General features: G+C 43.8%; 1 long non-coding RNA gene and 1 pseudogene across 1 annotated transcript; both read right to left on the bottom strand.

The window, feature by feature from the left end:
- Positions 1-26307, bottom strand: part of LOC130088393 (uncharacterized) — a 539769-nt pseudogene that overhangs the window by 449832 nt on the left and 63630 nt on the right.
- Positions 3556-3783, bottom strand: LOC130088445 (uncharacterized). Its single transcript, XR_008807468.1, has 2 exons — positions 3718-3783; positions 3556-3680 (listed from the first exon to the last, which is right to left on the bottom strand). It is a non-coding gene; the product is annotated as an uncharacterized LOC130088445 (long non-coding RNA).

The following is a 26307-nucleotide window of genomic DNA, read 5'->3' as shown; positions in this document are numbered from 1 at the left end:
TTTAACCTTTTTCCTTATTAAATAAATGGGCAAACATATCCTGTGGCACCTATTGCATTTATCAAAGCTGTTAATTAACTGATATTTTACAAATAAATTATTACATATACAGTACTTTTTATAAACACACTGTAACAGATCGGTGGCTGTAATGAGCGCAGAACGCTGGAGAATCCAAGCAGTAATTAAAAAAAATAAACCAGAATCCTGTAGGAAAACACAGGATCAACAAGAATGCACAACCATGTGAATCAAAAACGTTTACAATACTGAACTAAAGAAAACGACTAAATACGCTGTAGGGCTATGCCAGGCCAGTAGTTTCACTATGCGTGTCTAAAGACTGAACACGTAATACGCATACGCATGTTTTTTGTTCTAAATCTAAATTTCACTTGCTCCAAAGTCCTCTTCTGGCCAGATCCCATTGCATTCACATTCTGGGTGATTTCAACCCAAATGTCTTTCTTCCTTTTGTTAGTCACCATTCCACCCGCAACAGAGCTTCCTACAATTGAGGCATAATGGCACTTAACACCCTCCAGCACTGCATGGGTTTCTGCAACAGTGAAATTAGGTCCTTTTGATTCATGGTTCCACCTCATCTGTCTTCTTCTTCTTGTTGTTATTTTACGGCGGTTGGCATCCAACTTATTGGTGCATTTCCGCCACCTTCTTCCACCTCATCTGTTGTAGTGAACATAGTATTTAGGCCTTAGGCATGATTGGTTTAATTGAATACAAGCCACAGCACGTCAGCCAATGTGTGTGTGGGTATTTGACAGCCATCTCATATTCAACCTTTCTCAGAGGACTTAGAGAGAGGCACTGACATGGCAGGTATTGTCCATCACTACCATCGTTTTGGTGGAAGAGGATACCGTCAAAGGGTGTATGTTGAGCGTGCACAACCACTGGAGCAATTACACCACTGAAGAACTGTATGCTCGCTTTCGATTTGGGAATGCTGATATTAACCCTTTATAGGGCACTCATTGAAATACTTGGAAATTCTAAATTTCAACCATAGAGTGTTATTGGAGGATATTATAAGACTTCTAAACATTTGTGAGTTTTTTAAAAAATATATTTTTTTAGGTTGGAAATCAAGGGCAATGAAGTTACCATATATGGTTCCTCGCCAGTCTAGGGTATTTTTTTTTCCCTTAAAAAGTGTATATATAAAAATATAATAAAAACACATAAACTTGTTAAAAACATACAAATATTTATTTAGTAACATTTTAAATTATTATTAGGAACATTTTTAATTAAATTACACCTCTTGGCAGAGGGGCCTATATCACTCTGGCCTGGAGTGTCTAGGTTGTGGGTGGGTGGGAGGAAGTCAGGGTCTGCCACATCATCATCTTCCTCCTCAGAGCCTTTATCATCACTAATGCTGGGGTTGGCTGGCACAACTGTCTCCCTCTTGCCATAAAAGATTTGCGTAGATAGCTGCAAAGAACAGAGAGTACATTTTTGAGTCAATATCAAGCCCAGTTTGAGTTATTTGTTGAGTAACAGTGAAGTGCAGATCTACTGAAATATAAATAATAAGAAAAATAAGTGAGTAACATTGGACTGGTCTGTCATAATATATGTAAATATATAATAAGAAGTGCAAAATATCATTATAAGTATTAAAAACTGTTATAAAGGTCATAAAACTGACCAAAACCACACATATTTCAATATCTAATATGGCTTGAAAATGTCTAGAAATGTGTTACGTTTCCCACTGGATCACTTTATAATGTTATTCAAACCTGTGATAACATCCAATGCACTAGTAAATACTATTGTCCTACATTATAATCATAGACTGTGGTTATTATGCATTATTTGTAGAAAAAATACCCTAGTACGGCTTTTCTATACGCATAGGGCGTATGTCCAAATATGGTCTTCCTATCACTTGCGCTAATCTTACGTGAATAGGGCGTATGATCAAATATGGTCTCACCATTTTTCATGCCACAAATGTCACTACTTTCAAGAAATCTATGCAAACAACACCTATCTCAACATGTTGCACAACTATTCAACCATAGAATGAGTTTCATCAACTTACCATTTTTTGTTTTGAAGTTATTAGCGCTGATGTGGGAGTAGGTATTAGCGCATAACCTCACTTTCCAATATCCGGAACGACACTGAAGTTTGAAATGCTCCGCGCAACTTCTGATTGGTCAGATGCCATGGTGTGACTATCAGTGACGTAGCCTGATCTTCGCTGATTGGCTAGGAGAAATATATGCACTCATACGATAACGCAAACAGGCAGGGGAGAGTCAGTTTGAATGCGCGATTAAGTTACCAAATATGGCTCCTCGCCCGATAAAAGTACATTGCAGACCTTGTCAGGCCAAAACTTCAACGGAGAACCCGAAGGAGTCACAGTCTGTCTGTGGAAGAACAGGTCCTCATTGGTATGTGCTTCTATGCATCTGGGACTTTCTACCAAGTTGCTGGTGACAATATAGGAGTGGACAAATCAACTGTGAGTGATTTAGTGAAACTGTGTCAATTGCATTGGCCAGCCTGGTCAATCAGTTTGTTTCACTTCCAAAGGATGTCCAGATTGCCCAGACCAAGCACAAGTTTTTTTCTTTTGGGGAACATGCCCAATACTATTGGGGTTATTGACTGCACTTATGTGCATTTCCAAGCACCTCATGAGAGCGATTGGGAGTACATCAACCGAAAGGGGAGTTGCAGCATCAACATCCAAACTTGTGGGCGATGATGACCTCATCATCACAAACTGTGTCGTGAAGTGGCCTGGGTCTGTTCATGATGCACGTATCCTGAGAGAGAGTGTTTTATACAGAGAGCTCCAAACCAACCGACCGGATGGCATAATATTAGGAGACAGTGCCTATCCACTCCTACCATGGCTGATGACTCCTTTTCTTGCAGCAACCACACCTGCGCAGGCACGCCTTAAACACTGCTCATTGCAAAACAAGATGTGCAATTGAGCGTTTAAATGGAGTTCTGAAGAGACGCTTTGCATGCCTTAACTACTTGCCACTGGAACCACAGGGAGCATGCAACATTATCGTCCTGCACAACATCGCTACCAGGCGCAATGTCCCTCTCTATGATGATGTTTATGATGCACCTGAGCCTGTTGAAGAACCAGATAAACCTCTGGCACTCTGTCAGAATGAGGGACTGACTGGAAGTATAGTAAGGGATGCAATTGTTAGAAATTATTTTTGACAGGCTCATCTCTGATGATTGTTTCTTTGAAATTAATATATACAAAATTGTATATATTATTTTTGTTTGTTATTGAAATTTATTAGTTATTGAGATTATTTCATGGGGACAAGATCATTTTTATTTTTACTTTACTATGAATAGCTTAATTGGTAGCCTATGTATACTTTATCTACTTTATCACTGTTACAATGGTTACACAAGTCAAGTGCAAAATATAAATAAAAGTATATACACTAAATGATACAAATATATTATTTGACCAATTTTAAAGTTTTACTACAGTACATTTTCTTCCTGGAATCCACCTTGAAATCCTACCCCCTGTTGGGATCAGGATAATCCTGGGTTTTTTTTTTATCAAAGTTATCCAAATCCTACTGACAAGTTTTGAACAACACAAACTGAAGGTTTGATCCAGATTAAAACTAGGATTGGATTCAGTCAGTGATCTAATCTGATTTCAGATTCCTTCTTTCCCTTTTGAACAACCCATTTTCAAGATTTGATCCAATCCGATAACCAAAATCCGATCAGCTTACCTTTGAACAACTGACCCGAGATGATAACTGTATTGTTTTCAAAAACTTTCACTTTCAAACGCGTTTTCAAATGTTTGCGTTTCAGGCCCTTAAAACGTGTTGTCATGTAAATGTCCCCTTAGGAAAACTGGAATACAGAAACTAAACAGAAATAGAGCATACATGTGACACAAAGTCGAGAACAGATTTCATGATGAAACTACACTAAGGCTGCTGCTGTATGAAGAATTATTTATGTTTCTTCAGACTTGTACTGTCTGAAGAATTGTACTGTCAAAATTGTACTGTCTGTTTCTTGGTCAAGAAGACAAAATTGAATTGAGTGATCCTCAAAAAAGGCAACCAAGACTGCGTGGCAAGAGCGCCACCTCTTGGAAATACAACAGTAGGCCTACCTCTGGATCTGAAGTCAGCAGGAAAGAAAGTGGTTTTTGTATTGCTTTGACCCTGAACTCATTCACAGTGACTTTCTAGCACAGTAATACACAGCAGTGTCTTCAGTCTTGAGGCTGTTCATCTGTAGGTACAGTTGACTGCTGGAGTCATCTCTGGACACTGTTAACCTTCCCTGGACTGACTGGGAATAATAGATAGGAGAACTGGATGTATCAATATATGCAATCCACTCCAGACCTTTACCGTGACCCTGTCTCACCACAGCAGCCCCGTAGCTGCTGAATGTAAATCCAGAGGCGGTACACACCAGCCGAAAAGATTCGCCAGGTCTTTTTACCTCAGCCTGAGGCTGAGTGAAGGTCTGGCAATGGATATCTGTGGAAGAGAGAGAAAAAATACTAAAAAGTCAGAAAGTTGTAAAACTATTAAAAAAATTACCTGTTATAGTGTGCTTTCTAAAATTATTTATACATATATTACTGTTATTATTTAGAAATTAACAAACCATGTAAAAGTAGTAATATCATAACAATAATCGAACTGATTATTGTTGTCATTGCTGTTTGATTCTCGTCTACAGGAACCACATACAGTAAATGAACACAGACACGCATAAATATACATCACAGTTTTGCATGAACTCCTCCTGCAGTCTGTCAATGCTTGTTTGTACCTATGTGTATGAAAAACAGGAATTTGTATACACAAATATATAAACAATGAAGACCATAATGCATAACGAAAGAGCGTTAGGAAGCAAAAAAAAAACAGATTTGTTGCATAAATGTTTCAGAACGTTTCATAAATGTTTAATGATTATGGCTATTTGATATTTTAAAGCATTTTTTGGATAGATGAAAAGTGGGGATAGATGGTCCAGATGGACTTCGAAGGATGCAGCCTATTCGTCCTTCAAAGGACGCACCTTGTAGCCTTCATAGGATTTCCTAATTGCGCATCCAGGTGTTCCCGATTACCGCTCCATGGCGCCAAGCAACAGTGCGAGACGGAGCTGCCATCCCTATGATTAATTTGTTATAATTGAGTAAACTACTATGGAGCCAGAATTGGCTATTGTCATTTTTATGTTTTATATTTTACTGAGGATGTTAAATACATGAATTTTCTAAACGACATTTAGGCCACTTGTCTTTAAAGTCAATTTTTTAGGAGGAAAAAGTTTAGTAGCTATAATAGAATAAGCTAAAAAAGACTTCACATATAAAAAAGAAATATACCACAAACACAAGGTTAGGTTATATAAAAATAAAACATTCATAAATTATTTTATGATTAACATATTACTGTCTTCAGTGAACTCAACGCAAATGATAATAATATTATTATTATTAGCCTACATTTAGGCTACATATTTAGAAGGCGCTTTTATCCAAAAAAGGAACAAAGAAATTCGTCAAATGTCAGTCATAATACAGGGCTAAGATTTGTCACAGTGTCTGGTTATGTTCCTGGTGTCCACTAGAGGTCCTCGTTCTCACGGTGTCATTCACATTATGAACTACATTCCCCACGATCCTTTGTCTCATCATTGCACTCAGCTGTTCCTTATCACTGATCATTGCACTCAGCCTATTCCCCATCATCATGATTGTCTTGTTCTGTGTATATATACCCTGCTTGTTTAGTGTTTGTTACGGAGTCCTTGTATTATGTTACACCACTTCCGAGTTCTGTGTTCTTGCCTGTTTCTTGTGTTTTGGATTGCTTATATGGATTTTGACCCTTGCCTGGACTGTTGTGAGTACGGATTACCCCATTAAAATACTGCGATTGGATCTAACCCCTGTTTCCCGTGTGTGTGTCGTGACAGAAGGACTCCGTCACAACTAGATCCAGCAGTATGTTTTGCAACATCTCTTCCCCAGCCACCGAGCGGGAGAGAAGGGAGTTGTTTAAGGGGACCCGGTTGGTAAAGTTCCGCGGGACCCGTGGAGGTCGTCATAGAGGAGGAGATAGAGAGATGTTTCACCTCCCGTCTGCCCAGCGAGAGACCGTTCACGTCCCGTCTGCCCAGCGAGAGACTGTTCACGTCCCGTCTGCCCAGCGAGAGACTGTTCACGCCCCGTCTGCCCAGCGAGAGACTGTTCACGCCCCGTCTGCCCAGCGAGAGACTGTTCACGCCCCGTCTGCCCAGCGAGAGACTGTTCACGTCCCGTCTGCCCAGCGAGAGACTGTTCACGTCACGTCTGCCCAGCCAGAGACTGTTCACGTCCCGTCTGCCCAGCGAGAGACTGTTCACGTCCCGTCTGCCCAGCGAGAGACTGTTCACGTCCCGTCTGCCCAGCGAGAGACTGTTCACGTCCCGTCTGCCCAGCGAGAGACTGTTCACGTCACGTCTGCCCAGCCAGAGACTGTTCACGTCACGTCTGCCCAGCCAGAGACTGTTCACGTCACGTCTGCCCAGCCAGGGATTGATCAGGATATGCCCATTTGTGTGGCCGCCAAGGCTATGATGGATTACCTAGAGCGTCTGGCTCGGATCCTGGACATGCCAGGGTCTGCCGTTCCAGGATCGGAGCCTGTTCTTGAGCCGGTGCCCGTTCCTGAGCCGGAGGCAGAGCCGGTGCCCGTTCCTGAGCCGGAGGCAGAGCCAGTGACTGTTCCGGAGCCGGAGTTCATGTCGGTTCCGGACCCAGTTTTTGTGTCTGTGTTTGTGTCTGTGTTTGTGACTGTTTTTGTTCTAGTGTCTGTTCCCGAGCCGGTGTCTGTTCCCGAGCCGGTGTCTGTTCCCGAGCCGGTGTCTGTTCCCGAGCCGGTGTCTGCTCCCGAGCCCGAGCCGGTGCCTGCTGCTGCTCCCGAGCCGGTGCCTGCTGCAGTTCTTGAGCCGGTGCCTGCTGCAGTTCTTGAGCCGGTGCCTGCTGCAGTTCTTGAGCCGGTGCCTGCTGCAGTTCTTGAGCCGGTGCCTGCTGCAGTTCTTGAGCCGGTGCCTGCTGCAGTTCCTGAGCCGGTGTCCCCGCCACGGCCGCCCGAAGGGTCTTCGCCGCCCTGGCCGCCCGAGGGGTCTTCGCCGGCCTGGCCGCCCGAAGGGTCTTCGCCGCCCTGGCCGCCCGAGGGGTCTTCACCGCCCTGGCCGCCCGAAGGGTCTTCACCGCCCTGGCCGCCCGAGGGGTCTTCACCGCCCTGGCCGCCCGAGGGGTCTTCACCGCCCTGGCCGCCCGAGGGGTCTTCACCGCCCTGGCCGCCCGAAGGGTCTTCACCGCCCTGGCCGCCCGAGGGGTCTTCACCGCCCTGGCCGCCCGAGGGGTCTTCACCGCCCTGGCCGCCCGAGGGGTCTTCACCGCCCTGGCCGCCCGAAGGGTCTTCACCGCCCTGGCCGCCCGAGGGATCGTCTCCGCCCTGGCCGCCCGAGGGGTCTTCACCGCCCTGGCCGCCCGAAGGGTCTTCACCGACCTGGCCGCCCGAGGGATCGTCTCCGCCCTGGCCGCCCGAGGGATCGTCTCCGCCCTGGCCGCCCGAGGGATCGTCTCCGCCCTGGCCGCCCGAGGGATCGTCTCCGCCCTGGCCGCCCGAGGGATCGTCTCCGCCCTGGCCGCCTGATAGACTGTCTGTCTTGCCTTGGCCGCCGGTTGAGCCATCACCTCCGGTTCTGGTTCCCCTTCATGGACCTGGCCCCCCATCCCTCCCCCTGATCCTCCACCGCTTCACCTCCCACCTGGACTCTTGTTTGTTTGTATGGTCTTGGAGCGTCTGGTAGCCGCTCCGTAGAGGGGAGGTTATGTCACAGTGTCTGGTTATGTTCCTGGTGTCCACTAGAGGTCCTCGTTCTCACGGTGTCATTCACATTATGAACTACATTCCCCACGATCCTTTGTCTCATCATTGCACTCAGCTGTTCCTTATCACTGATCATTGCACTCAGCCTATTCCCCATCATCATGATTGTCTTGTTCTGTGTATATATACCCTGCTTGTTTAGTGTTTGTTACGGAGTCCTTGTATTATGTTACACCACTTCCGAGTTCTGTGTTCTTGCCTGTTTCTTGTGTTTTGGATTGCTTATATGGATTTTGACCCTTGCCTGGACTGTTGTGAGTACGGATTACCCCATTAAAATACTGCGATTGGATCTAACCCCTGTTTCCCGTGTGTGTGTCGTGACAAGATTATCACAAATAAACACAAGATTTTGACGCAAATGTGTGTGGGAGTGTGAGCGCGCACTGCATGGCACGGAGGCGCGGCCGCGAACACTTGCATTTTCCCATCAACAGTGGAAACAACTTAAAAAAATACTCTATAATGTCTGGTCATACAGAAAAGAATAATACATCATTCGCAACTACTTTTATTTGCCTCACATAACAAGAAAACGTTGTGCTTTTGTAAAATAAAATAAAACAATCAGTCGCGCTTTCATGATCTCCGTGAACTGGAGCGCGTCTCATAAATGAACTGAAACAAAATATACCTTGCCTAAAGCTTGAAATGTTCACTTTTAAACGAACAATTAAAATGCCTCGTTATTTATTCAGACACATTTATTATCATTAGCCTGTAAATCATGGTTCCAGAGACATGGCTCTTCTCATTCAGCATTGTGGGAAAAATATAATTTCCAGGTTCTAGTCTGGTCTTAGAAAACCAGTAAAATCGACATTTGTCCCATAGTAATTTGTGAATATTTTAAATGTTTAATAAAGGGGCAAAAAGTCTTTTTTTTTTTTTTTTTTTGCAGCATTTGTGTAGCCTACATTTCAAATTTTGGTGTTCAACTTTGGCTTTTAAAATACAACAACCTTTCATTTTTAGTTTTTCAATTACGGGTTAAAAAAAAAAGAAAAACAAATGGACGCAAAAGTAGGCTACCTTATATTATTAAATATTTCAAATAATGTATTTGTAGAAAGGTTTGATAGTCAATCACAATACTAGTAAAAGCAAAGACTTTAATCTAAAAAACTATCACTAAACTATTTTTAGTTTAATAGTCTGTGTAAATTTGCATCCATTCGTTTTTAATTTTTTAACCCATAATTGAAAAACGAAAAATGAACGGATTTAAAAGGCATAGTTGAACACCAACATTTGAATTTGAACTGTAGGCTACACACCAAATGCTGCACCAAAAATGCTGTCGTCACCGGCGCGCAATGAATTATGGGGTAGGATCGGGTAGGATAGACCGCAAAGCGTCCATTTATGTATCCTTCCTTTCGCGGGGAAACGAAGGGTGCATTTGGTGTCGCTTTTGAATCAGGCTAGCTTTCGTCGCGCCGCGATGACGCAACTGGCCTTCAAATACAGCCTTTGACGGATGCGAAATTGAATTGGGACAGCCTTCATCGCGCCACGGTGACGCAATCGGCCTTCAAATGCGGCCTTCGAAGATGCAGCCTTTGAATTGGGACAGCCTTCGTCACGCCGCTGTGACGTAATCGGCCTTCAAATGCGGCCTTCGGAGGACGCAGCCTTCACATTGGGACACAGCTACAGTGTCTCTTGCACAGTAATACACAGCTGTGTCTTCAGTCTGAAAATTATTTCCCTGTAGAAACACTGTGTTTTTGGATGTGTCCTGCGTGAAACTGATCTTGTCTTTTATGGAGTCTTTAATATTAATGCTACCACCATTGCAAAGATATCCCAGCCATTCCAATGCTTTTCCAGTGGGTTGACGTATCTGTCACCGGGTGAGAAATAGGAACTTTAGAACCGGGATTTGTTGCACGGGGGAGCGACTTCCGGTGTAACACCGGGCCGGTTCCGGTGACCTGTCATGGCCGCCGGCATTGACGAGCGCCAGTTGCGGACACTAATCAGGCCGTTATCAGTGAGCACATGCGGGAAGAGGGATATATAAGGAGAAGTTTGAAGACATGGTGCGTTGGTTCTTGGTTTTCACTTTGGGTTCCCCTTGGCGTTCTTGTCAGCAGACAACAGAAAGCAGCAACCGCAGCGAATATAAATGGTGGGGATGTTTGTGCATTGAAGACGGGTGAATGATTGACGCATGGGACGGAGAGGACAGAGTGATTAAGGGCCGTGCTGAGGATCTATGCTGTTATCAAGGAGAGAAGTTAAGTGCACTTTTCATCAACGTACGAAAGGGTGATGTTATGAATACCTACCAAGAACATTTTTTTTGAATACTGACTTGCGCTGGCAGTGTGTGGTGTTTCTCTCATTGTGAGTCTCAGAGATCCAAAGAAGGAACTGGGCTTTATAAGATCGTTCTTGAAACCTGCTACCCCCATGCGAAAAGCCATCTGTGGATTGTCTGACCCTGCAAAGATGGAGTGAAGGCCTGTTGTTCACGAGAGGTGATGTGGCATTGCAGTGTCTGAAAGTGTGAAGTGAGCACGTGTAAAGAGTTATAGTATTGATGCATGCACGAGTGTGGGAGACCAAATCATTACCCTCACTCTATCATCTTTGTTCGGGGAAGCCTAACCAGTGGGACATCAAGAGTTAAACCTGATCTGTCGATTGTGAAGTTGTGTCCAGGATCCCAACCATCCCTCTGAAGTGAGTCTGCTGACTGCTGTGTTCAATCTACTGTCGTTCTGTGAACGGAGAGACCCTGGGAATCATCCTTCTGAAGTGAGTCTGCTGACTGCCGTGTCCTATCTGCTGTCGTTCTGTGAAGGGAGAGATCCTGTGAATCATCCTTCTGAAGTGAGTCTGCTGACTGCTGTGTTCAATCTGCTGACATTCTGTGAACTGAGAGATCCTGTGAATCATCCTTCTGAAGTGAGTCTGCTGACTGCTGTGTTCAATCTGCTGACATTCTGTGAACTGAGAGATCCTGTGAATCATCCTTCTGAAGTGAGTCTGCTGACTACTGTGTTCAATCTGCTGTCGTTCTGTAAACGGAGAGATCCGGTGAATCATCCTTCTGAAGTGAGTCTGCTGACTACTGTGTTCAATCTGCTGTCATTCTGTAAACGGAGAGATCCTGTGAATCATCCTTCTGAAGTGAGTCTGCTGACTGCTGTGTTCAATCTGCTGTCGTTCTGTGAACGGAGAGATCCTGTGAATCACCATTCTGAAGTGAGTCTGCTGACTGCTGTGTTCAATCTGCTGACATTCTGTGAACTGGGAGATCCTGTGAATCATCCTTCTGAAGTGAGTCTGCTGACTGCTGTGTTCAATCTGCTGTCGTTCTGTGAACGGAGAGATCCTGTGAATCATCCTTCTGAAGTGAGTCTGCTGACTGCTGTGTTCAATCTGCTGACATTCTGTGAACTGAGAGATCCTGTGAATCATCCTTCTGAAGTGAGTCTGCTGACTGCTGTGTTCAATCTGCTGTCGTTCTGTGAACGGAGAGATCCTGTGAATCATCCTTCTGAAGTGAGTCTGCTGACTACTGTGTTCAATCTGCTGTCATTCTGTGAACGGAGAGATCCTGTGAATCATCCTTCTGAAGTGAGTCTGCTGACTGCTGTGTTCAATCTACTGTCGTTCTGTGAACGGAGAGACCCTGTGAATCATCCTTCTGAAGTGAGTCTGTTGACTACTGTGTTCAATCTGCTGTCATTCTGTGAACGGAGAGATCCTGTGAATCATCCTTCTGAAGTGAGTCTGCTGACTGCTGTGTTCAATCTGTTGTCGTTCTGTGAACTGAGAGATCCTGTGAATCATCCTTCTGAAGGAGAAGCTACTGACTGTTGCGCTCGATCTGCAGTTATTCTACGAGCTGGGACATCTGGGAGTGAAGAAAAGGAACCCAAAGTCATTCCGTTGCTGTTTTAAGTGTTATTAATTAATAAATAAAAAGAAGAGTTTTTACATTACTTGCTGTCTTGCCTGATTGGTGCCCTTGGTGTCGGCTCCTCCGGAGTGTGGTTATTAACCCTTGGCTTTGGAAAACGGTTACATATCCAGTGAATGCAATAGCTTGATTCTGAAATCCTGCAGGAGATGGAGAATGACTCTTGAGGTTTCACAACCAAAGATGGAGGTTGAGTGAGCTCGACACAGTAAACACCACCTGAAAAAAACAATGGAAGATTGTGTTATTAATTATGCCTCAAAAGTTCTGTTAAAGCTGCCGTCGGCAAAAATTTTTTGTTCATATTCAGTGAAATCGACACTATAATCTGACAGAACAACATAAATAAAGTGGTTTTAGAAAAAAACCCGAGCTTCTAACTCCACCTGGAGCGTGTTATTTGTTTTGCAAAAATCCACAGCTCCCGGTTCATCATGTCCAATCAGCGCAGGGGGGTGTGAGATCTGACTGTCAATCACAGATCGGGCACACGCCACCCCTCGCGCACGTTACAATCACATGCACACGCCTGAAGTTCGCGGAAGTTCGCGCAGTAACGAAGAGTGATGGCTCATTTAGAGTATAAATGACGTTAGCAATTGCAATCTATCGGTAGATTAGCCAGGACAGCATACCTCCAAATACTCCATGGTGTTGATGGATGCTGATGAGAAGGGCGCGTTCCAGGGCTCAAGTTTTGAAGACAGGTAAGAGTGACACCCAGCCGACGGGGGGTTGGATACATTTTTGTCATTGGTTGTTGCGTTAAATCTTACCCAGATACAATAGTGCTATTTTCTGATTGGCTATTGTGTAGCTCGACGAACAACACCAGAGGAAACACGCTTGATTCATGCCGGTTCCACAGTGAGAGTGGCGCGGCCAGAGTTTTGGGCGCTGTGGCATATTAAATATATTTCAAATAGTTTTTCAGCGTGAGAAAAACAATGTGTGGTGGGAGAGCGTGACAAAAGACCGAAATGAGTGACTGTCACGCTCAATGCGTGACACTTGAGAGCCTTGGCGTTCACTGAAAATCTGGTGCACACGCACTTACGAGAATGAACTGGATGGGAGGGTATCCGTTGATAGTGGGGGAGGGGCATGAGAGTTGTAAACATTCAAAATTTTCCTGAATCCACTCAATCTGCCAGACTTGCCGACTGGAGCTTTAACAGTTATAAAGCTTATTTAATTCACTTAGTTTAAATAAACCATCAGTGAAGCTCACAGGATGCAGCTGCTGCCAGCAGTAGAAGAGCTGATGAGAGGATCATGATTTGAAGTGAATGCAGCTTTATTACTCTTACTGATGCACAAAGCAGATACTCCTCTTTTATATAGAGAGCAAGTATTGCATTTGCATACAGCTCTTTGGTTGTCCAAGATTTTGTGGTTGGTCCACAAAAGATGACAACATCTGTGACCACATAACATCAAGGAAACTGGAAAGATGCATTATAGCACTTTAAAGGGTTAGTTCACCCCAAAATGAAAATTCTGTCAGTAATTACTCACCCTCATGTTGTTCCAACCCCGTAAGACTTTCGTTCATCTTCGGAACACAAATTAAGATATTTTTGATGAAATCTGAGAGCTGGATCACTCCTCCATAGGCTTCTAAGGGATTGAAACTTGCCGGCCCAGAAAAGTTAAAGACATCGTTAAAATAGTCCAAGTGACTACAGTGGCTTAATCTTAAGTTTATCAAGCAACGAGAATACTTTTTGTGCGCAAAAAAAACAAACAAAAATAACAACTTTATTCAACTATTCATTTCCTTGTCTGTGGGTCTCGAGTGAGTTCACGTAGTGTAACTGCGCAGCGCTTCTGGGTTGTACATTTGCTTTGCTTGTGTTTTATACTCTGCACAAGAGAATATTGTAAGAGTTAAGTGTTCTCTGAGCCTGCTTCCCAGCGCAGCACGAAGCTTCGTTCATTATTGAGACTGAGTGAGAAACCAGATGGCCAACTGCCATTTGTCTGCAAATGTCTGAGTTTAGTTCATTTCGAAGACTGATTAGTGTGATTGAGTTAAAGCTCCGGGGTCCGGACCAGGCCGCACTCTTATCCCTGCTGACACAGTGGAGAGAACCGCGCCACCCTGCTACTGACTGCCGGGGAGACTACAGGACGATCATCCGCTTCCAAGGAGGAAAATCGAGGAGTTCATCAGTTGTTCAGGTGATCAGTTGATTTATTTTGGCTCATTCGAGTGAAGAGGCCATTTGCTGTTTTCATGGCCACAACGCTACCCAGCAACGTAACAACAAAATTTGCTGAGAATTTGTGAAATAGCCAACAGGTATTTTGAGAGGTATTTATCAAAAGTGATATACACTTCTGACTTATGATAATTCATTCCAGGGTTTATTAATACACTATTCATTCTATTAAACTAGGGTAATAGGAGGGACATTATTATAAAGTCTAGAGACATTTTTAGAACCTGCGTGCTCCGCCCTATTAAAGGTCAAGTGTATGGGCGCTACATAAATATTACTAAATAGTTAAACAAAGGTATTTTTAAGGTTTTAAAGTGTATTCTTGTTTAACACCATGCAGGCTAATCCTCCGAAACGAGTTTGCAGCAGAAGGCACGAACAGAATGAAATGTTAATATTTATGAGTATTATTATTTATACATGCGACTGAAAACTTAATTGATAAGACAGTTGAATGCAATAGTCAAACGTTAATGCCACGATTTTAACCCTTTCACGCGTACGATCACACCGGTGTGATCAGTCTTGGCTGGTCCCTGGAGCGTACGATCACACCGGTGTGATTAGAACGGTCAGTGCATCACGTGATCAACTGCTAAATTCAAACGTGCTTTCGCGCGTTGGCTGGCGCTGAGCCAGAGACGGACACACTCAGTGCTGTCATATATCACAACTAATGAGTATTTTAACCACATAATGTTTATTTTTATGTCTCAGACATTTAAATACACATAAGACCTAGCAAAACAATGATTTTGAGTTTTTAAAATACACACTGATGTCTATGGAAGCTCCTTTCCATTATAATAAGACAAAACGTTTTATTCATATCAGATACACAGTGTGTAAGTAGCTTTACATTTTACCCTATTCTTCTCCCAGTTCACTGGCCACTTACTTTCATGTATTTCGTGAGAAGCAACAGATCCGATTCTCTGAACTGTGAAACAAACTAAAATGGCGCCGCCCATCGCGCATACAGCTCAACTAACGCGATCGTTATAAAGGTGTTTAAACAACAAAACACATCCACTTGCACATATTTGACAATCGGAATATCAGTGTTTCATGCTATAGCGAATACATTTGTGAATATTTTGAATAGAAAAGGAAGAAAGACATAAAAGCAGATCATCATTTATTCAGCTCTGTGTTGTGATTGCGCTGTGTCACGTGACAAGCAATGACGCGTCACCATGGAAACATTAAAGTGGCAGGTTCTAAATAACGGTCACCTTGAAAAACTCACGCTGGGGGGTCAGTTAGAATATTTTAAACTTACGTGTGAAAGGGTTAATATGCATAAATAGTAATACGTACAAATTTTTACATCGGTAGATTTGCTGTAAATACGTCAGTATTATACATTTCTGCGTGTATAAAACGTAAATAAATGTACGTGTGATACACTTTACGTAGAAATACACACGTATTCTCATGAGATCACATTCGCAAAGCACACAAATGGACTTTGATCTTAACTTTACTGCTTTATTCGTGCAAAAGTTAATTTATTTCAGTAATTCAACTTAAAAGGTGAAACTAATATATTATATAGACTCATTACATGCAAAATGAGATATTTCAAGCCTTTCAAGTCTAATTTTGAATTTGGGGTTTTCATAAGCTGTAAGCCATAATCATCAAAAATATAACAAATAAAGGTTTGAAATATCTGACTTCGAATTTAATGAGTCTATATAATATATTAGATATTACTAAAATAAATAAATTATTACTCAAATAAGTTATTACTCACTTTTTTTTGTGAAACCGCTTTATGGTTTTGTAAAGAGTTTTCAGATATACAGGGACTTAAAATTAAGTTCATGGTGTATGTATTGAATTCCTTCTCAGCTTTTCCCAGGTATTGCTGTTGATTTAACTGCATGGTTTATACTGTTTAAGATTAAAGGAGTAAAGTTAAGATCAACATCCATTTGTGTCTCGGAGCCCTCCCCCGGACAGCACGCCAAATACGCATAATCTTTACTGTTTAATTGATGTAAGTGTGAACTCGTGAAGTGCTGTGATTGGCCAATTTTGGGGTCTGTCCATTTACCTGCAGGATATGAAGAAGACATGAACATGCTTGGAAACTCAGATCATAATTCAGAAAAACAGTTCTCCCATTAATTGATAAACTGTTCTAGCCTGTATGCATGCATGAAGTAGGCTAATGTGGATTTTTGTATATTCCTTTAATAATTCGAAGAGTAGTCTTGCATGCATGAATTTATGCTTTGTTCTATGTTCATGATGACTCATGTACCATAACTGTAGCTTTATCCACAATGGATAGTAAAGACCAATTTTCTTGTGAACAAAGAAAACATCATGATCATGTGTAATAAATCATAATTCATGATGATGTACTCATCTTAGTTAATGTTTTAATTAAGGTGTTGTTCATCCACAAAGTCATGAATGAACAACGTTGAACTCGTGTTAGTTCCTGATGATTCATGAGATATTAATGTATGAATTAATGCCTAATTCATGTGCTATTAATGGTGGCATTCAGTTACGCCTTTAGTCCCTGACTAAAATGCATGTTTGAGCTGTTTTAACCGAAAACAACTTGCACTGACATATCTTAAAATATGTCACTGCCATTGTTTTATCTCAAGATGCACATCAATGTTTTTTATAAGCAGTGGCGGTTCTACATTGAATTACACCCCTCCCACACACACAAGAAAAAAAAAAAGGAAAAAAAATCATAACGTTCATTTGAAAAAAAAAAAACAGTAAGAAAATCCAGTTATTTTGCTATATTAATGTAACTTTCAGGGAGGAACCATTAGCTCATTGGTTACTGCCTCGAATTCTATGCATGGCACACTTTTAGTTATGACTTGTTAAACTATACTTTGTCACGAAATAGAGTTTTTAAAAGTGAAAGTGGCCGAGAGATAGTAGTAACACAATACTTATCTCTTAAATAATTTCTAATAACTCTAATATTAACAACTATCCAAACTGTTTTAGACCTAAAATAGCTTAGGCCTTAAATGTCAGAGAAAAGGACAGAATCAGAGATTATTTTTTAATAGAAAATTGTACTTTGCATATTATAGGCTACTGTAAAAACACATAATTATAGTTGATTTTAGTTGATCATTATGAAAATTATTTTCATTTCATGAATATAGTGACCAAAATGATCACGGTTAAACACAGAATCTTGTTCAAAAAGTAGGCCTAATACACAATGAAATCTATTCGCCAAGTTAATAACATTAAAGATGATGGCCAAATTTTAAAGGAGTGTGTTTTATGTTATCTAATAACATGTACACGTTCAAATAAACTTTTGACAAAAATAGATTTTATAAAAAGATAAACCTCACATATTTCAGCATTTAAATCATCTTTATAAAAAGAATGGGTCAATAAAGATAAATTCCTGACATTTATAATGCACAGTAGCTTATTTTTTATTATTAATAGTAAAATTTGGTCCGATTTTCCCATGGCTGTCGTTGCTATACAACCATGCACTGCGCTCTCCACAACGACAAAGAAGTTTTAGTAGCTAATGGATTTCCACCACAGAAAAACGCTTGCTGTAGCTCTGCTAAAAGATTTATTTACGGAGAAGAGAAAAACACCCACGTGTTTGGGTGCCCCCGGGCGACTGCCCGGTTCGCCCGTGCCTAAAACCGCTACTGTTTATAAGGCATGTTTATAAAAGCTACTTACAGTTTTTTTCAATCGCTAACAAGCGCTTACCCATACTTCAGATACTTTTTCTAAACTCTTAACACAGACTCACACCTACAAAACACAATTGGCCAAATGGATAATTTTCTTCTCAAAAACACATTTTGTTGAACACATCTTTCTCTGCACACACTAACTTTTCCAAAACACTGGAAATCTGACTCAAAATGAAATAACACTTGTTTTCACTTCACAAGGTACATGCAGTCAATCAAAGTACACCAGGTTCCAAAATACTATTGTTGACATTACAAAAACTGCATAGACTTTGATGTTTCAGTTTTACAGGTATTTGCATGCAAAACATGCAATCCACCCTTTTTACACTAAATGTATTGGTTGGGAACTGTATGTCCACATGTACAGTAATGTTCACATTCAAAAGCATTCCAGTAAAATGCAAATCAGTTTTTTTTCATCTCTCACTGCATCTCTCAATGCTCCTGCACCTCTCACTGCATCTCTCACATCACCTGCACCTCTCACTGCATCTCTCACTGCATCGCTCACTGCACCTGCATCTCTCACTGCTCCTGCATCTCTCACTGCTCCTGCATCTCTCACTGCACCTGCATCTCTCACTTCACCTGCATCTCTCACTGCTCCTGCATCTCTCACTGCACCTGCATCTCTCACTTCACCTGCATCTCTCACTGCTCCTGCATCTCTCACTGCCTCTCTCACTGCTCCTGCATCTCTCACTGCATCTCTCACTGCTCCTGCATCTTTCACTGCATCTCTCACTGCTCCTGCATCTCTCACTGCATCTCTCACTGCTCCTGCACCTCTCACTGCATCTCTCACTGCCCCTGCATCTTTCACTGCATCTCTCACTGCTCCTGAACCTCTCACTGCATCTCTCACATCTCTCACTGCTCCTGCACCTCTCACTGCATCTCTCACTGCATCTGCACCTCTCACTGCATCTATCACTGCTCATGCACCTCTTACTGCATCTCTCACTACTCCTGCACCTCTCACTGCATCTCTCACTGATCCTATACCTCTCACTGCATCGCTCACTGCACCTGCATCTCTCACTGCTCCTGCATCTCTCACTGCTCCTGCATCTCTCACTCCACCTGCATCTCTCACTTCACCTGCATCTCTCACTGCTCCTGCATCTCTCACTGCACCTGCATCTCTCACTTCACCTGCATCTCTCACTGCTCCTGCATCTCTCACTGCATCTCTCACTGCTCCTGCATCTCTCACTGCATCTCTCACTGCTCCTGCACCTCTCACTGCATCTCTCACTGCTCCTGCATCTCTCACTGCATCTCTCACTGCCCCTGCATCTTTCACTGCATCTCTCACTGCTCCTGCACCTCTCACTGCATCTCTCACTGCCCCTGCATCTTTCACTGCATCTCTCACTGCTCCTGCACCTCTCACTGCATCTCTCACTGCCCCTGCATCTTTCACTGCATCTCTCACTGCTCCTGCACCTCTCACTGCATCTCTCACATCTCTCACTGCTCCTGCACCTCTCACTGCATCTCTCACTGCATCTGCACCTCTCACTGCATCTATCACTGTTCCTGAACCTCTTACTGCATCTCTCACTACTCCTGCACCTCTCACTGCATCTCTCACTGATCCTACACCTCTCACTGCATCTCTCACTGGGCCTGCACCTCTCACTGCATCTCTCAATGCTACTGCATCTCTCACTGCTCCTGCATCTCTCACTGCTCCTGCACCTCTCGCTGCATCTCTCACTGCTCCTGCACCTCTCACTGCATCTCTCACTGCTCCTGCACCTCTCACTGCATCTCTCACTGCTACTGCATCTCTCACTGCATCTCTCACTGCTCCTGCACCTCTCACTGCATCTCTCACTGCTCCTGCACCTCTCACTGCATCTCTCACTGCTACTGCATCTCTCACTGCTCCTGCACCTCTCACTGCATCTCTCACTGCTCCTGCATCTCTCACTGCTCCTGCATCTCTCGCTGCTACTGCATCTCTCACTGCTCCTGCACCTCTCACTGCATCTATCACTGGGCATGCACCTTTCACTGCATCTCTCACTGCTCCTGCATCTCTAACTGCTACTGCATCTCTCACTGCATCTCTCACTGCTCCTGCACCTCTCACCGCATCTCTCACTGGGCCTGCACCTCTCACTGCATCTCTCAATGCTACTGCATCTCGCACTGCTCCTGCACCTCACACTGCATCTCTCACTGCTCCTGCGTCTCTCACTGTTACTGCATCTCTCACTGCTCCTGCACCTCTCACTGCATCTCTCACTGCTACTGCATCTCTCACTGCTCCTGCACCTCTCACTGCATCTATCACTGGGCCTGCACCTTTCACTGCATCTCTCACTGCTACTGCACCTCTCACTGCATCTCTCACTGCTCCTGCACCTCTCACTGCATCTCTCACTGCTCCTGCACCTCTCACTGCATCTCTCACTGCATCTCTCACTGCTCCTGCACCTCTCACTGCATCTCTCACTGCATCTCTCACTGCTCCTGCACCTCTCACTGCAACTCTCATTGCTCCTGCACCTCTCACTGCATCACTCACTGCATCTCTCACTGCTCCTGCACCTCTCACTGCATCTCTCACTGCTCCTGCATCTCTCACTGCATCTCTCACTACTCCTGCATCTCTCGCTGCTCCTGCACCTCTCACTGCATCTGTCACTGCTCCTGCACCTCTCACTGCAACTCTCATTGCTCCTGCACCTCTCACTGCATCGCTCACTGCATCTCTCACTGCTCCTGCACCTCTCACTGCATCTCTCACTGCATCTCTCACTGCTCCTGCACCTCTCACTGCATCTCTCACTGGGCCTGCACCTTTCACTGCATCTCTCACTGCTCCTGCATCTCTCACTGCTCCTGCATCTCTCACTGCATCTCTCACTGGGCCTGCACCTCTCACTGCATCTCTCATTGCTCCTGCACCTCTCACTGCATCTCTCACTGGGCCTGCTCTTCTCCCTGGGCCACTTACTCTTACTTTTCCTCGTCCAGACATTACAGTGTTTGTCTTTTTCTGTTTCTGTTTCCAAAAACATCACTCCTCAAAGTCCTCCTTTTACTGTATAAGTGTCAATGTAATATAAAAAAATAACCCATGCCACTGAGTCTAAGCCAGACTGGAATCAGCTGTGGTTGGCCCAATTTACCCAACATAAATAAGCTGTGGGTCAATTATTCAATTGTTTGTTTACAGCTTTTTACGATTGCTTACACACTAAAATTAAACTTTTCCCACAATTAGCAAAACCTTACACTCAAGGAGCAAAACACAACGCTAGATTTGCACAACTGTAAGCACATTGTCAGCTTCACACTATTTGCAAAACATTACACACAGTGATTTGCAAAACACTAAACACACTTGTATACATCAGACACAAAAGTATATCATGATGTCACTTCCTTGCAATTCCAAAGCACTGACTGTGAAATTACCACACCTATGAGCCAATCTGTTAAACACAGCCATCAGGTGCACACACACATGACTGCTAAACTGTAGACACACCAATCAGGTTTAAGCACTATAAAAATGCAGCAGGTCAGATTATTTTTTTATGTTCGTTGTTGTTGCTATTTACTGTAATTGTAACCTGTACTGGATACAATATTTTACGTTTGTCTGTTGTTTGCTGAGCTAACAGTGTTATGCACACTACTGTAGTAGCATGACAACTGGGACATGTTTTGTTGTGATTCTCCATGTTGACATGTTGACTGATTTGGGTATATGGAGAGAAATCAATGATATTTTCCTCAGTCTGCAGCATGGTCTTGTGTAGTGTTTGGTGAACTATTGTATAGTTGCACTTTCTCTGTGTACTTCATTTACAGAACTCTAATCACTGAGAATTAGACTTGCTGAAAGTGTTTTAGGTTAGCAACAGCAGTGTGTAACTGGTTCAAAAAGATTGAAGTCATATGAAATGTGTGTTTCGTATGGTAACAAAATATTGTTTTGATGAAGTCGTGTATAGTTTTGACAAAAGTGTTCCATTTTGCAAATGATCTGAAGTGTTGTGCTACTTTGGTGTAGGGTTGTGCTAATTGTGTGTAGTGTTTTGACAAACCGGGCCCTGTTTTCAAAATTGTGCTTAAGCAATTGAAAAAAACTGTATTATCAGCTGAGATATATTGTTTTTGAACTGATATCATTGCAGAAGCAGAGGTTTTTATACTGAATCTAAGGTTTCGAATTTTGTTCCCTATCGGTCAGTCACTACAACGTAGGTCATGACTGACCAATAGGAATCTCGCTAGAGAGGCCAATCTACTTTGAGTGAAACTAAAACAAGCCAATGCACATTGGCGTGCAATCATTTGCATCAGCTGTGCAGCCTCGCAGCGCGGGTATTTAACAAGCAGCTGTTTGATTGCACACTAGCTTTTTGCTTCGGAGCCAAACGCTTCATGCTGAATCTACAGAGTGTGACTCAGAGCCGGCCCTAGACCTTTGGGGGCCCTAAGCAAAATTTGGTTGGAGGCCCCTTTGACCGTTTTAAGGCCTAAAGAAAAGCAATGAATACCTTATAACTATACCATACTATATATATATATATTATACTGTATATACTATGTTTGATGTCTAACAGGAAAATTATGATACCACTGAGCTGAATGGCAGTGCAAGACACACACACACACACACACACACTGATTAACTTGCTGAATAAAAAGACAGATAAAGTGATTTTCACTGAACAAAGATACATTTTTATTGACACCAGAGTTTAAGAGTCACAAACTACAGCATATATATATATATATATATATAATTTAAATTAAATAGAGCAAATAGAATAACATTTAAATATAATATTATATAAATAATAAATAGATTTTTCAAATAAACAAAATTAACAATAACATCTAAAACACCACAAAGAAGATCAATAGTAACAATATTAAGAATAAGGTAACATTTCAATATAACTATTAAAATCCAATCCAAATAAAGAAAATAATTATACATAAAGTTAGACTTAATTTTTAAAATGCAGAAGGTTATCATTTTACAGCCCCTTTATACTCACCAACAGCTGGAGCTTTGCTTACTGGCAGCATATACTTTAATAGTGCTCCTAAGGGGACATAAGGAGTAAACTAATGTTAGCCCTTTAGTGTAGAATCCAAACTGGGTTTATATTGTTCTGTTAAATGCTTTAACAGTAACACCACAGCAAATGGTATAGGCCTAATACTAAACCAATTTTATGCAGCATGTTATTAGCATGTAAGTTAAACAACTGTAGCATAACGAAAATTAAAACAAGCACGATTTAGGCTAATGTTAATATAGGCTAAGACTTTTAGTGCAGATTATCCATATTACAGAAATCGGAAAATTAAGCTTGCAGGCTTACGTAGGCTACCTTTATCTTCTTGCTTCTTATCTTCTTCCAGGCTCTTTTTTGTCGTTTTTCTTGGCCAGAAAGATATTTTCGTTTCTTGTCAGACATCGTCGATTCGTCTGAGTCGCTAACTGACTGACCGAGTGACAACGAGTGACATCATAGGGGCAGTCGGGATCAAGACTCGCGCGCGTGCATTCGCGGGGAGCTCCCGGTTGGTTTGCCATAATACAGAACTAAATAAATAACAACTGTGCTTATCATGATGCCTGATAAAGAGCGCTGTAGGTCCATTTCTTTTTATTTATTTATTTTATGTTACTTCCCCCCACTAGCTAGCAGTGACTCTAGGGGGCCCTCTGCTGGCCACGGGGCCCTATGCCATTGCAACGGTCGCTTAGTGGCTCGGCCGGCTCTGGTGTGACTCTTCGAGCCTCTTCGTTGGATCTCTCGGGTGCGGGCGTTACTTCTGTCTTTGTCTTTTTGTCAGCATGTGTGGATGAGTCATGTACCCATCTTGGGAAGATGACCATCGCGGAGCTACGGTCGAGACTCTTGTTCCTGCAAAGGGGCGGAGTCCCCGTGCCTCTGCCTCGATCCAATCCTCCTCATAGGGTTGGTTCAGGCGGTGGCGCGGGTGACCTGAGGATCACGGTGAGCGCGTCTCCTTCGGGGAACCAACCCCCTAGGAGCCCTCACCCCTCTCATGCTCCGCAGCCAGTTGAGCCTCCATTGGAGAGAGCTGGACCATCCTCGAGGTGTGTACCGGTTGTCTCCTTTGGGGCTCCCAGTGAAGACCAGATGTCGATCGCTGCATCGGAGGCAGTGTTTGGAATAACGCTGTTTAAAAGAACGGCGTTAGGTAACGACGTTATTTTTTCAGTAACGGGGTAATCTAACTAATTATTTTCCCGTCGTTACAATGCCGTTAACGTTACTGGACGTTAAATGTGATGCGTTACCACGGGCGTCAGTTTGGTTTGAAATGTGCTGGGGACAGAGAGGCATTCGGAAGTGCATTTTCAGAAATGCTGGGTAGCCTACAAAGTGTGCAGTCTCTCTGCTGAACCCGTAAATAAATCCATCGATCCACAAATATTGTGTGAGTTCTTGAATGGTCTAGTGGTAGAACTTTTGCCAAGCGTGTCAGAGGTTACAGGTTCTAATCCGCGCTCGAATAGGTTTTTTTTCTCTCTCATCAAAACTGAATATGTTCATCAGTGGTTACAATCTATATCAAGCAGGGACACGGGACGATTGAGTGCATTTTATTTTGTGATGTCACCGGGATGAATAGAGTCTCCACAACGGCGATAGATTGAAGAGCACGTCCGAGTGAAGACTGCGCGTGTGCCACAAGAAAAGAAATGCAGCCGCGGCAACGAGCGCTCAGCTTGAGTTCAAAACCAAAACAATTTAACGCTAGATTTCTTATTTAATAGCGAACTAAATGAATGCTCTGCTAGTTAACTGGAGATGTTTTATTTATTTGTTTCTAAAAGTGGTGGGTACAAAATGACTCGTGACAAAATCGCGAGTGCGTTTTTGTGCGTTACTATGTATTGATTTAATAAACTGTAATCCGAACGCACCCCTGGCTCACTGAGGGCGTGGGTTAATAAGTGCAGTGCAGTGAAGTGCAGGATAAACCTCTTGCTGTCTGTCGTGTCGATGTGCAATAAATATAGAAAGTTATGTACAAACACCTGTCTGTTCTAATCATTTCAACTGACTTGTGAAAACTGCTAAAAAAAATCTAATACCTTTGACATATAGCAACTTTTTTTATTTACAGTAACGCAAATAGTTACTTTCCCTGGTAACAAGTTACTTTTATTATAGAGTAATTCAGTTACTTACTCAGTTACTTTTTGGAACAAGTAATGAGTAACTATAACTAATTACTTTTTTAAAGTAACGTTCCCAACACTGATCGGAGGGTGGGTCAGACCTCTCTGCGGACCACGACTCGGCACCGCTGCCTCCTTCGGGGGTGCCAGCGGTGCCTGAGACAGACCCGGAGATGATGGCCATGCTTTCCCGGGCCGCCAATGGGGTCGGGCTCGTGTGGAATCCTCCACCGTGTCCCGAACCCTCGAGGTTGGACGATTGGTATCTCGGGGTGGCGCGCGCTGGTTCTCAGCAACCCACCCCAGTGCCTTTCTTCCCGGAAGTGCATGAGGAGCTTACGGGAACGTGGACGGCACCTTTTACTGCCAGAAACCGTTCCGGTGGCTCCTCCACCCTTGATGGCGGGGCGGCTAAGGGATACACGCGCATCCCGCCAGTGGAACGGGCCGTTGCTATGCAACTGTGCCCTAACTCCAATTGGCGTGGAGAACCGTGTCTCCCTTCCCGGGCCTGTAAGTACTCGTCGGATTTAACCGGAAAGGCTTACAAGGCCTGTGGGGAAGCTGCCTCTGCCGTGCACGCCATGGCGTTGCTGCAGGTCCATCAGGCCAAGGCACTGAAGGACCTGCACGAGGGTGGTCACGATCCCCAAGTTCTTCAGGAACTTCGTATCGCGACGGACCTCGCGCTTCGTGCGACGAAGGTGGCCACGCGGTCGGTGGGTTGTGCGATGTCCACCCTGGTGGTCCAGGAACGCCATCTCTGGCCGTGTCTGGCTGACATGAGGGAGTCTGACAAACTCCGGTTTCTCAACTCCCCTGTGTCCCAGACCGGCCTCTTCGGCGACGCGGTCGAGAACTTCACCCAGCAGTTCTCGGCTGTACAAAAGCAGACGGAGGCCATCAGACACATCCTGCTGCGGCGCCCAGCTGCTGCCTCCACCCCAACGCCTGCGGCACCTCAGTCTGCTCGTCGCCGAGGGCGTCCTCCTGCGTCTGCCCCTGCTCCCGCGCTGCAGCAGCAGCCTCCACCTAAGCGGCGCCGTGGAGCCAGTCGCAGGCAGGGCGCCCCGCCCGTCCAGGCCCCCGCCAAGAGGGGCGGCAAAGCCAGGGGTAAGCGGCCCTAGGACGGGCGACCCAGAGATGGAAGGGACTGCTCTCCAGGAGACGATGACCACATCGCTCCCTCCCCCCGAAGAGGGCCGGGTGGAAAATCCTTTGTTTCGTTTTGTTTGTGTTCCGCCGCTGGCCTTAAAAC

Source organism: Rhinichthys klamathensis, unplaced genomic scaffold, assembly GCF_029890125.1.
Source record: "Rhinichthys klamathensis goyatoka isolate OS25496 unplaced genomic scaffold, OSU_Roscu_1.1 h1tg000119l_1, whole genome shotgun sequence".
NCBI lineage: Eukaryota > Metazoa > Chordata > Actinopteri > Cypriniformes > Leuciscidae > Rhinichthys > Rhinichthys klamathensis.
This window is presented reverse-complemented; position numbering and strand designations above follow the sequence as displayed.